Source organism: Lemur catta, chromosome 13 (genome assembly GCF_020740605.2).
Source record: "Lemur catta isolate mLemCat1 chromosome 13, mLemCat1.pri, whole genome shotgun sequence".
NCBI lineage: Eukaryota > Metazoa > Chordata > Mammalia > Primates > Lemuridae > Lemur > Lemur catta.
The window spans coordinates 59828308-59839884 of NC_059140.1; the positions used below are offsets into that span (position 1 = coordinate 59828308).

At 37.0% G+C, this 11577-nt stretch overlaps 1 pseudogene; it reads right to left on the bottom strand.

The window, feature by feature from the left end:
• Positions 1-7932: 7932 nt before the first annotated feature.
• Positions 7933-7972, bottom strand: LOC123649557 (annotated as a pseudogene).
• Between the last annotated feature and the right edge of the window lie 3605 nt (positions 7973-11577).

An 11577-nucleotide genomic window follows, 5' to 3' on the forward strand; every position in this document is an offset into this window, starting at 1 on the left:
TAGTTTGATTCTTGTGTCCAGTTATGTAATGTGGAGAAGTGGAGTGTATTTGTAGGGTAGGCTAGAGTGTCCTAACATCGAAGCAATTGGCCAAACACTCTGACAGATATTTTTTGAAAGAAGAGAGATTTTGTTTTGGTTATGATGCTAACAAAACCCATATGTTAATGCTAAAATGGACCCGAAGCCCCTCGACAATTCACTTGATATAAATGTGATTTATATCTAATTAGAATTCGATTTAATACGTGCTATAAATGTTTGGTGTTGTGTGGAAAGAGAGTCTTACTGAGAAAATGGACTTGTGGAAAGCTACAAAGTTATTAGGTGGCAGAGTTAAATAAATCTCTTAATTCTCTATTTGGCATGTTTTGCCACTCTGCCATCCTGCCTTCTTGTGTTGATGAAACCCAGAAAGTGGGGGATGAAGGTGGGGGTGAGGAAAGGTGTATATAGCAGAAAGAAGATGGCTGCGTGGCTTGGAAAATATGTGGAGAAGGAAAAATTGCAGGAACTGCACATGATTTCTACATTAAAAACACAAACAAATCAGGATATTGAGGGACACTAAGTTGCTTACATTGAGTGGACATTCAAATAAAATGTAGTAGTCTTCCCTTATCCAAGGGGGATATGTTCCAGGACCCCAGTGGATGCCTGAAACAATATATAGTACCAAACCCTTTATAGCCTATGTTTTTTCCCATACAAACATACCTATGATAAAGTTTAATTTATACATTAGGCACAGAAGAGATTAACAACAATAACTAAACAGTCACACATCTCTTAAGGATGGGGATATGTTCAGAGATATACGGTGTTAGGCGATTTCATCTTTGTGTGCACATGATAGTGTTCTTATGTACACAAACCCAGATGGTATAGTCAACTGCACACGCAGCCTGTATGATATAGCTTATTTTCCTAGGCTACAAACCTGTACATCAAGTTACTGTACTGAATATTATAGGCAATTGTAACACAATGGTATTTGTATATCTAAACAATCTAAACATACAAAAGGTAAAGATATGGTATAAAAGATAAAAAGTGGTAACCCTGTATAGGGCAGTTACCATGAGTGAATCTTACAGGACTGGAAGTTGTTCTGGGTGAGTCAGTGAGTCAGTGAGTGAGTGGTGAGTGAATGTGAAGCCCTGGGATATTACTGTATAGTACTGTAGACTTTATAAACACGGTACACTTAGGCTACACTCTATTTATTTTAAAAATTTCTTTCTTCAACAATAAATTAACCTTAACTTACTGGAACTTTTTTACTTTATAAACTTTTGAATTTTTCTAACTTTTTGATTCTTTTATATTAATAATAACACTTAGCTTAGAACACACACACATTGTACAGCTGTATAAAAATATTTTCTTTCTTTAAATCCTTATTCTATTAGGTTTTTTACATTTTTCATTTTATTTTTACTTTTTAAGTTTTTTTTAAAAAAACTAAGACACAAACACACACATTAGCTTAGGCCTACACAGGGTGAGGATTATCAAGATGTCCCTAGGTGGTAGGGTTTTTAAACTCCATTATAATCTTATGGGACCACTGTCATGTGGATCCATCATGGACCAAAATGTCATTGTTATGGACTGTAATAATATAGAGCAATTATATTAACAACAATATATTGTCATAAAACTTATGTAAATATGGTCTCTCTCTCAAAATATCTCATTTTGTGATATTCACCTATTTTCAGACCATAGATAACTGAAACCGTGGCAAGAAAATCATGAATAAAAGGGGTGGGAATATTGTGTAATGGTCTATATTTCCTTACCCACAAAACTATAATCAAAAGAGCTCTGAAAGTGAAAAAGGTTTTGTTGGTTTGCAGAAAAATCATTATCATTTGTCATTTGAGAACACTTGACCTGAATTGACATTAGAAAGGCTAATTATAGTCATAATTTCCCCATGTATGTGAATATGCATATTTTTGCTATAGAGATATTAATATGGTTGAATTAGAGGTGTTGGCCCAGACCCACAAAAGATGTTCCATAAGTACTCTATTACCTTTGTAAAATTTGAAAAACTCTTAATTTTGAAATACATCTGGTCCCAAGGGTTTTGAATAAAGAATTATGAACTTGTCTTTTATAAATTAATTGTTTTTACAAAAAAATTATACATGGTTATTACAATTAGTCAAGCAATAAAGAAAAATAAGTGGAAGAAAGTTAAAAATTATTCCAAATCCTACCACCCAGAAATAATTACCATCTACATCTGGCGAACATTATCTGTGTTATTTCTCTATGCATTTATACAAACAGCAAGATGATTAGGCATAATTTTCTAAAATAAGATCATACCACATAGTAGGAGGAAATATTTCTTCATCATGAGAGCTGTTAGTTTCTAAAATATTTCTGTAAGTTTAAAGGAAGATAATAAAAAGCAACGTGAGATTAGAGTCATGATGTGAGTGTGTGTTTAGTTATACACTTCCATTTTAGGCCATATCAATTGACTTCCCACTATCAATATAAGAAAATTAATCCTCTTACACTCACCCTAACCCCTCTTTTCTCAACTTTCCAATTTTTACATGGACATGCTATTCTGTCCTCATAATTCCCTCCACTTTTTAAATTCACTAACTTTTCAAAGATTCATGACTATTTTAAGAACATTTTGCTATAATGTATTGATTCTATGTACCATGTTTTCTGTTATTATTTTCGTCAGTTAGACAATGTTGGATCTGCTTTGTCTTTAATATCTATAACCGTGTTTCTAATCACTTTCCTCATCTTTATGTTATTTTATATTATTTCCTCTTATTTTTCAAACATATGGCTGACCCTTTTCAGTCATTTATTCTGCTAGTTGTTTCTCGTATGTTTTTCAGGTCTATACAAGTTATTCTTTTTCTCTTCTATTTCTTTCCTAAGTTCTGCCCACTTTCTTTTTATCTTCTGTTGTTTTATCGTCCCTTCCTTGAGTTCTTACAACTTTTCTTTATGCTGTCTTTTAAGAAAAAAGGATGGTGTCTTAAATTTCTTTTAAACAAATCATTTGTCCCAAATCCATGCATTCTTTATCTTGACAAACTCCAGGCTGTTCCTAGGGCAACCATCTGCCCTTTTTGCACAATTTCTCACCTTTAGACTATCAGACTAGTGGTTGAGCAGTTGTATTTGTACCCCACTAACTCCTGGGGACACAGGCCAACCTGCTGCAGTGATTACCTCTCATTTGGCTTAAGCTGAGAGAAGCAAGTCCCGCTCCTCCACTGTGGCAGAGTGAGGGCGAGAATGTGAATATGCAGGTTGAGGAAAGAAAAATACCATCAAAGTCCATCACGTTCTTCTGGAGACATTCTTCCTTGCACTTGAATTTCAGTCTGTTTATCCCTGTGTGGTGGATGTTGGGTGAATAGAGGCAAATCCAATTTTCTGCCACATTTTTGCAAATTGTACATTGGTCACCTAGCACCTCACTTTGGGAATGTTGGGGAGCTTGGCTGTTTCAGGTCTCAAAACTTCGCATTTTATTATTATATTACACTTTCAGAAAAATCTCTTTCCTGCCTGAGGTCTGAAGAAATTTCTGTCAACTTTCTGCATGCTTCATAATTTTGGTCCAAATTTCATGGCATTTGGCAAATATTCCTTATGTCTTGTGGTTTGGTGTTGTAAGCCATTTTTTAAAAAAAGTAAATAGTGATTTGAATCTACCTTTTCATTCTTTTTGTTGTTTTTGATGGGTTTCAAGGGAAGGGAGAATAGAAAACACTCCATCATTTTTAATCAGAAGCCTGTAAGTATATTTTACAGTGGTCTTATTGCATATATTCCTTGAGGTGTCTCAATGGAAGACAATCCCAGTGTTGCATTAAAATATGATCAATGGTGCTGTTTTGTAATTAAGTTCCTTTTGTTTCAGGCCATAACACTATAGGTGGCTTACTTAATACTCATCCCCCATACCCCATGTGTCTCATACTCCATATGGTTTTCATTGGCAGCAGAGAGGAAGAAAGAGATCCATACACTAATAAAAGCAGGATGATTTGGTGTACAACCCTGTACTCAAGTTGTTTCTTGATAATTAAACATGTATTTAAACAATCTATTAATGTCTATTCTTTGTTAAATCTAGGGTCCTCACTTCTATCTGCGGCCCATGGAATAATATAATTACCTTCCACTTATTCTCCTCTAGGATTTAGTAAATAATTTAAATATTGTATGGCTCAATTAGGTATGGCACATAGTAGGTGCTCAATGGCTATGTCCAAAATGAATGAATGACTATATCATATATATAAATGTTATCAATCATATGTGTGGCAACAGAGAGTGGTTGAAAAGCACACTCCTACATATCACACTTTCTGAATGGTGGAATAAATATTGATTTATTGTCAAAGCCCCTTTGAAACTGCCAGTCAGCTTCCATGTTTGCTCAGGGATATCCCCTCACCCCTCTCTCTCTGTGGGAACATGGAAGTGGATCAAGGGACAAGTCCTTTTTTGCTCACAATAGTGAAGGCCTTTTTCTTTGAAAAGGAGGGAAATGAGTGTGACGGGGAACTTTTTCCTCTCCTCCATGATAGCCAGTTGCATTTTCAGAAGGGTGGCTAGGAGCCATCTTCCCAAAAGAAGTACAGTGACCCCAGAATTCAGTTTATCATCTTCAGCTATTGAGAGGACCTGTGATAGCAGTAGACCAGTTTGGCATTCCTTGATAAGTAAAGGAAAGAAGTTGCTAGTGGTTACATGTAATTTACTTCTGGATTTCTCAAGGGCAGGATTAAGAAGGAGAAAACAAGATCAATTAGATAAGAGGGTGAATTAGCCATTTAATCAAGCACCTAAGCTATGGAGCACACAGTTCTTCCAAGAGGTGCCATTATCCTTAATGGAGTTCTTTAGAGCATCTTCAATTTTTCTAATGAAGACAGAAAGCCCCATCTTTAGTAAAGTGCTTCTCTTTGCTTGTTTGACCACAGGATTATCTATGTCATTCAATCCCTTAGGGAGCGGATGCTGTCCCCCTTAGTTCCTCATAGAATTATAAGGAGAGAGAATCTGTCCAAATTATTTAATCAAATTATTCTTTAGGCCAATATGAATGCTTAAATATCCACCCTAAACTCTTATCTTTCTAATGATGTATGCTTATCTAAAATTACCCCTTCATTGATAAGATACACGAGCAAAAATGCTATTAGGCAAAATATTGAATGAACTCAAACCATTTAGTATGTTTTCATGGCAACTCTTGAATTTACTTAATCTCCAGTGAGTAGTCTAAACAAATAGGATTTAATCTTCACTACCACCACCCTGAAACAGCAAAGGGAAACAAGATGTGGCAAACAAGGAGAGGGAAATCTTTTTGGTATTTAGAGTCCTCATGGCACAAAATTTTATGATTTTTATTTGGTTCCTGCACTTTTCAATTTTGAGAGGAGAAACATCCCAATACATTTAGAAAGAGTGGTGCTATATATTTCATACAGGTTGACTAAAATGATGTTGAAGACATTGACTAATTAGAATCACAATTTAGTTAAAGTCAGATTTATGAGGTATACTTTAATGTGTTCAGTTTTATGAATTTTGACAGATACAAATGTCATGTAACCACCACAACCATAGGAAAGATAAAGAACGTTCCCATTGCCCTCCAAAATCCTCTCTTGTCTCTTTGGAGTCAAACTTTTCTTCCCACTGTCATACCCTAGCAACCATTGATCTGTTCCTTCTTCTTGTAGTTTCATCTATTCCAGAATGTCATGCAAATGGAATCCTATTCTAGATAGCCTTTTAAGTCTGATTTCTTTCCCTTGCCATAATACATTTAAAATTTATCCATGTGGTTGCTTGTGTCAGTAGTGGATCCCTTTTTGTTACTGAGGAGTATTTCACTTTATGTACATACCAAAGTTTGGTTCTTCATTCACCAGTTGGTGGACATTTGGCTGTGTACAGTTTTTTTGAGATTATGATAAAAGCCACTATACACAAGTGTATACAGGTTTTTTGTATACATATGTTTTCATTATTCTTACCTAGGAGTGAGATTGCTGGATTATATGCTAAGTGCCTGCTTAACTTTGTAGGAAACTGCTAAACTGTTTTCCCAAGAGGCTATACTATTTTTCACTCCCACCAGCAATGTGTAAGTGTTCCAGTTGCTCTGCATCCTCACTAGCATTTAATATTGTCATTTAAAATTTTTTTTAGCAATCTAGTAGGTGTGTAGTTATGTCTTATTATGGTTTTAATTTGCATTTTCCCGTTGACAAATGATGCTGGTCATCTTTTCATGTGATTGGGTACAATCTGTGTATCTTATTTTGCGAGGTGATCGTTTAAATCTTTTGCTCATTTCTATTGGGGTGTTTTTTCTTATCATTGAATGATGAGAGTTCTTTATGTATTCCACATACCAGTTGTTCTGGTAACTTTATGGAGATTAATGGTCCCTCTACTCAAAATCTGGTTCAGATGTTGAGACTGATGATGCCACTTATGCACTAAAAGGTTTGGAAAAGTTTTATTATTCACATAATGAGGCTTTCTGGAGACAGAAGGGTGGGCTCCCAAGCAGATCCAAAAATAGCTTAGGACAGCATGCAGAGAAGACTGAGCTTGGAGCTTATGGTGTCAGAGAGTGGGCTGCGGAGAGGGTTCCCATGCCCAGGCATAGGAGCTTGTGAGCTTGACATTGCCACCAGTGCCAAGGGAGGGAGCACCTGGGCTCTCTCATCAGCTCACACAGAGCAGGCAGGGAGGAGGACAAGGGCTGGAAAGAGTGGGGCTTGAAAGCTGTCAGCAGGCAGACACCAGAAATGAGTCTGACTCTTTATTATATAAAACTTTTATCAAATAGAATCACATTTTTATTAACAAAAGAAACAACTTGATCCCTTTTAATGAAGAAGTTGTATCAAGTACATAGATTATTCCTTCTCTTAAATATACTTCAAAATCTTAAAAAAATTATCATTTAGAAATATATTATTTGGGTCTTTTCTAAGGGAAACTTATATTCTGTAAACTAGATTCAGGTCCTATGAAAAATTAGCTGTGAATATAAGCAATAAAGCATAGATAATGACGAGTATTATGAAATCTCTTTCCATTCTGAGAACAAAACTCTATCCAACTGACCACTCTAATCACACCACCACCCATGTCCAGCTGAATGGCTCTGTCTCAGGTTCTGCTTTTTATTGAAGATTTGGGATCCAACTAGTTATGTGGTTGACTGTGAAGCAGTGGATTACAGGAGAAAAGTTCCTTTGGGATGATTATAATTCAATTGCAAAAGTATTAGCCGGGCGTGGTGCTTCACACCTATTATCCCAGAAACTCAGGAAGCAGAGGTGAGAGGATAGATTCAGACCAAGAGTTTGAGACCAGCTAAGGCAACATAGTGACACCCCATCTCTTAAAAAAAAAAAAGGGAAAAAGAAAAGGAAAATTAGCTGAGCATGGTGGTACACACCTGTAGTCCCAGCTACTCGGGAGGCTAAGGTAGTTTGAGCCCAGGAGTTTGAGGCTGCAGCGAGCTATGATTGCACCACTGCACTCCAGCCTGGGAGGCAGAGCAAGACCTTGTCTCAAAAATAAAGCAAAACACAAAACTATCATGCACATTTTCTTCATTTGTCAAAAAACGAGTCAAGCACCTACTGTGTACCAGGCACTTGTAGAATCTGGAGAGTAAAGTAAAATACAGTTGCGGCTGTTGAGTAATTCAAAGTTTATTAAAAATGAGAAACTTGAAAAAAATAGCAGAATCAAATTATCATTGAAGTGGCTTGAGATTTACTTTGAAAGGAATGAAAACAAAAGAGTAGCCTGGCCAATTATCCTTAAACTTCACTCCAAACTGAACAACCGTTTTTTTGCTGAGAGGTGGTGGGGTTCAGGTAGACAAAATTGGTTCAGCTAGACAAATTCTAAAAGAACCATAACACTCAAATTGAAAAATTTTTATAGGGAAATGCAATGGAATATATTTAGGCCTCTTTCTCAGAAATATGCAAGCTGGCATGGCATTTGGGAATCTTGTTTTCAACGGATCTCTGTAACCAATCTAATGATGCCTATTCTCCATACTGATGAAATTCAATCTTTGAAACAGATAAGATGTGTTTTTATGTCTCACCATATTACAAATTGTAAAAGTAATATTTTTGTCAAATGTTTTCTTATGTTTGTGCCTAAATCCCTTTTCTTTTCCTGGGCAATGTGAAAGTAGCCATTTTATGATCAATGCCACAGGGGAAATATAGGAGAGACAAAAATAGTGGCTTTATTATTTATTAGTTTGTAGTCATGGCTGGACCAAAACACGCAGGTACTCTGAGCAAATTTATACTTAGGAACACCAAGCATGCTCATGACATGTCATCCTTCAAACTGGTTATCTTTTTTAAAAATACTTATTTTTAGGAGGGAGGAGTAGAAAAATAAGATCGCTGGTAACTGTGATTAGCATCTTCCCTCTGGTTTAGAGCAATGGTTCGCAAAGCATGGTGTCCAGATCAACAGAATCAGCATCACCTGAAAAACCTCTTAGAAATTCAGATTCCTGGGCCTCATCCCAGACCTACTGAGTCAGAAACTCTGGGAGTGAGGCCCAGCAATATGATTTAACAAGCCTTCCAGGAGATTCTGATGTATGTTGAAGTTTGAAAACATTAGTCTGAAATAATTCAGCTCTGGCCACAAACTCATGTTCCCCATTCAGAAAAAACAAAGTCTTATCTACAAGGACCATCTGCCTACAGATCTCATTAGATGATGCAGCAGCAAGTGTCTATTGTTACCCAAGCATGTGCTTGGGGTGGGGGGACCCATGCATTACCCTCTTTCCTTTACTCTGTTACCACCACTACTGTTCTATCAGAACACATACCATTAACTCTCCCTGAAAGGAATTTTGCTAAATACAAAAACTTTTCTCTTCTGTTCCATTTCAGTGATGTTTCGTTTATTTCCATTTTACAGATAAGAAAACTGAGGCACAGAGTAAACCAATTTGTGAATTATCACCTGGCAAGAAAGTAACAGAAGGGATTGGACTCCGACTCCAAAGCACAAAATCTTGACATAATTTTCACAGTGGACGTGTCAAGAGAGTATTCCAGGTAGCAGGTAAGTCATGAAAAAGGTACAGCTGTTTGGAAGGACATGGTATGTTGAAGAAAAGATGAGTACTCTGATGTGCCTACAACGTGGGGTGTGTGGTAGAGCGGTGGGTGAGCTATGGAACGATCAGTTGGGATCAGGTTGTAAGGAGATCTTAATGCCGTGTAAGGAGTTGACAGTTCACATTATGAGAATGGCAGGGATAACGAAGCATAGAGAAGGGGCTGGGAGATATTTTGGAGATCAATTTGATGTGATTTAGTGATGCATGGTAAAAAGTGGGATGAGTCCTCAACTGAAACAACTGAGTCTGATGCTGTCACCAAAGTTAAGGAACAAAGGAGGAATGTGTTTGGGGGCACACAGAGCTGATATGTTCAGTTTAAATAGATCAAGTCTGAGGTACTTATGGAACATATCCAGGTAGAAATGTTGGGTTGTAAATACAGTCTGAGGCTCAGAAGCCAGGTTAAATCGGGAAGGATAGATTTAAGAGCCATCAGCAAATCGATAAAAGTTTGGCCCATTGCAACATTGGAAATGATGCTATCGCCCAAGGAGAAAATGTAGAACAAGAAGGGAAAAGAGCCTTATGGAAATTGACTAAATGGGAGAGGTAGAGAAAGAAAAACCACTGAAAAAGACCATGAAATAGTGGTCAGACAGGTAGTAAGAAAATGAAAAGACAGTGAAACTGAAAGTCAAGTGAGGAGACAATTTCAAGTTCCCCTCCATAACCTGTGACCATGCTGGGCTCATGGAACCTTGAGTGGGCAGGCAATTGAGCTGCCACTAAAGTCCAGGCATCCATCTGTGACCAAAGACCTAATCCTGCAAATATCCTAAGATCCTTCTTTACCTATATTGTCACTTTGCATCAGCAAGGTCCTGGCCAAAGTCATATTGTAGAACTACAAAATAATAATTATGATGAGCATATTAGTCCTAACAGGTAACTTTGCTAATCCAAAACACTTTAATAGTAAGAAGCCTGAATTATGCAACATAAAACTCAATTCAGTTATATAGGACAGGGACAAAAAAATCGGTAGTCAATGAAGAATTGTCAAATGAGACTTGCTAGAAAGAGCTGCTTTGGTGGACAAGAGAGCAGGTAATTTGCTTTTGCAAATAGACACTACTAGAAGATGCAAAGAATTTTTAGGTGTTGATTAAATATCTTCTTTTTAGAAAAATCAGCCAGGCATGGTGGTGCATGCCAATAGTCCCAGCTACTCCGGAGGCTGAGGCAGGAAGATTGCTTGAGCTCAGGAGGTTGAGGCTGCAGTGAGCTATGACGACACCACTGAACTCTAGCATGGGGGACAAGAGTGAGACCTTGTTTCAAAAAACAAACAAAAAAATTAAATAGTAGCCTCTTTGCGATCTGGTTTATGGTTTTTCTTCACTTAGGAAATCTTTTTCCAAGGATGATTCAAAGAGTTTAGCATCATTTTAAAATTATAATTTTTTACTGTTTAGCCCAATTTGAAGTTTTACTATTTATGAAATTTTCTACTACATTGTGTCTGATGTGTGTAACTTTTTTTCCTATTCAATCCTTTTTTCCCCTCCCTAATTCCCTCTTGCCACCCCCTTCAGATTTAGACAGACCATCTCTTCAATTCTGATGGCAACATTTCCCATTAAATAACTGTATACTCTAGTGTTGCTTCTCACACGTCTGAGTGATTGGCAGATACTTGTTTAGAGGATTGGAAACAGCTAGAAGTGACATTCAAGGCTTCAAAAACAGCTTGGCTGGGAAATAAATCTTTGGCTGGGGGAAAAAATGACTCTCTCTTTGCCAGACAATAGCCTTATAATTTATCATTTATTGGAAAGGAGGAATGCATTCTGAGAATCGCATCAGACTAAAACTGATTACAGATATTAAGCAATGTCTGTATGAGCTATTACTCATCGTGTATGTGGAAGCCGAGTGCCTCTGGAAGGCGGGAGCTGATGAGTCACTGAATGTGCTATTACATCGTTGTAATTGTTAGCATCGTAAACAACGGTATATGACGGCTTAGAGCAGATTGAAGAGAATGAAGCGTTTTGTGCAGTCTCCTCTAGAAAGAAGAAACAAGACATTATTCACTGTGACGTTATTGATTTGGGTTTTTGTCTGTTTGTAGCTCCTAATGGTTATGATAGCTCGAGAGAAGTATTCATGGCTCGTTCATTTCAAAAGCCTCCCTAAGTGATGGCTTAAGCTGTTCCAACTTTATGCTATTGCTTCTGAAATAAAAAGAGGGCTTTTTTTTTTTTTCAGTGTTAGGAAAAAGGAAATAATTCAAGAGAGCTGAACCAAGTGCTACATATTAAGGACCCCAAAGACCTCAGATATGGATGAAAATTATAATCAGAACCAAGTGCTGTTAGAATCGGAGGGACAGGGCAGCTCTCAGTAGTGAACTCACAGAG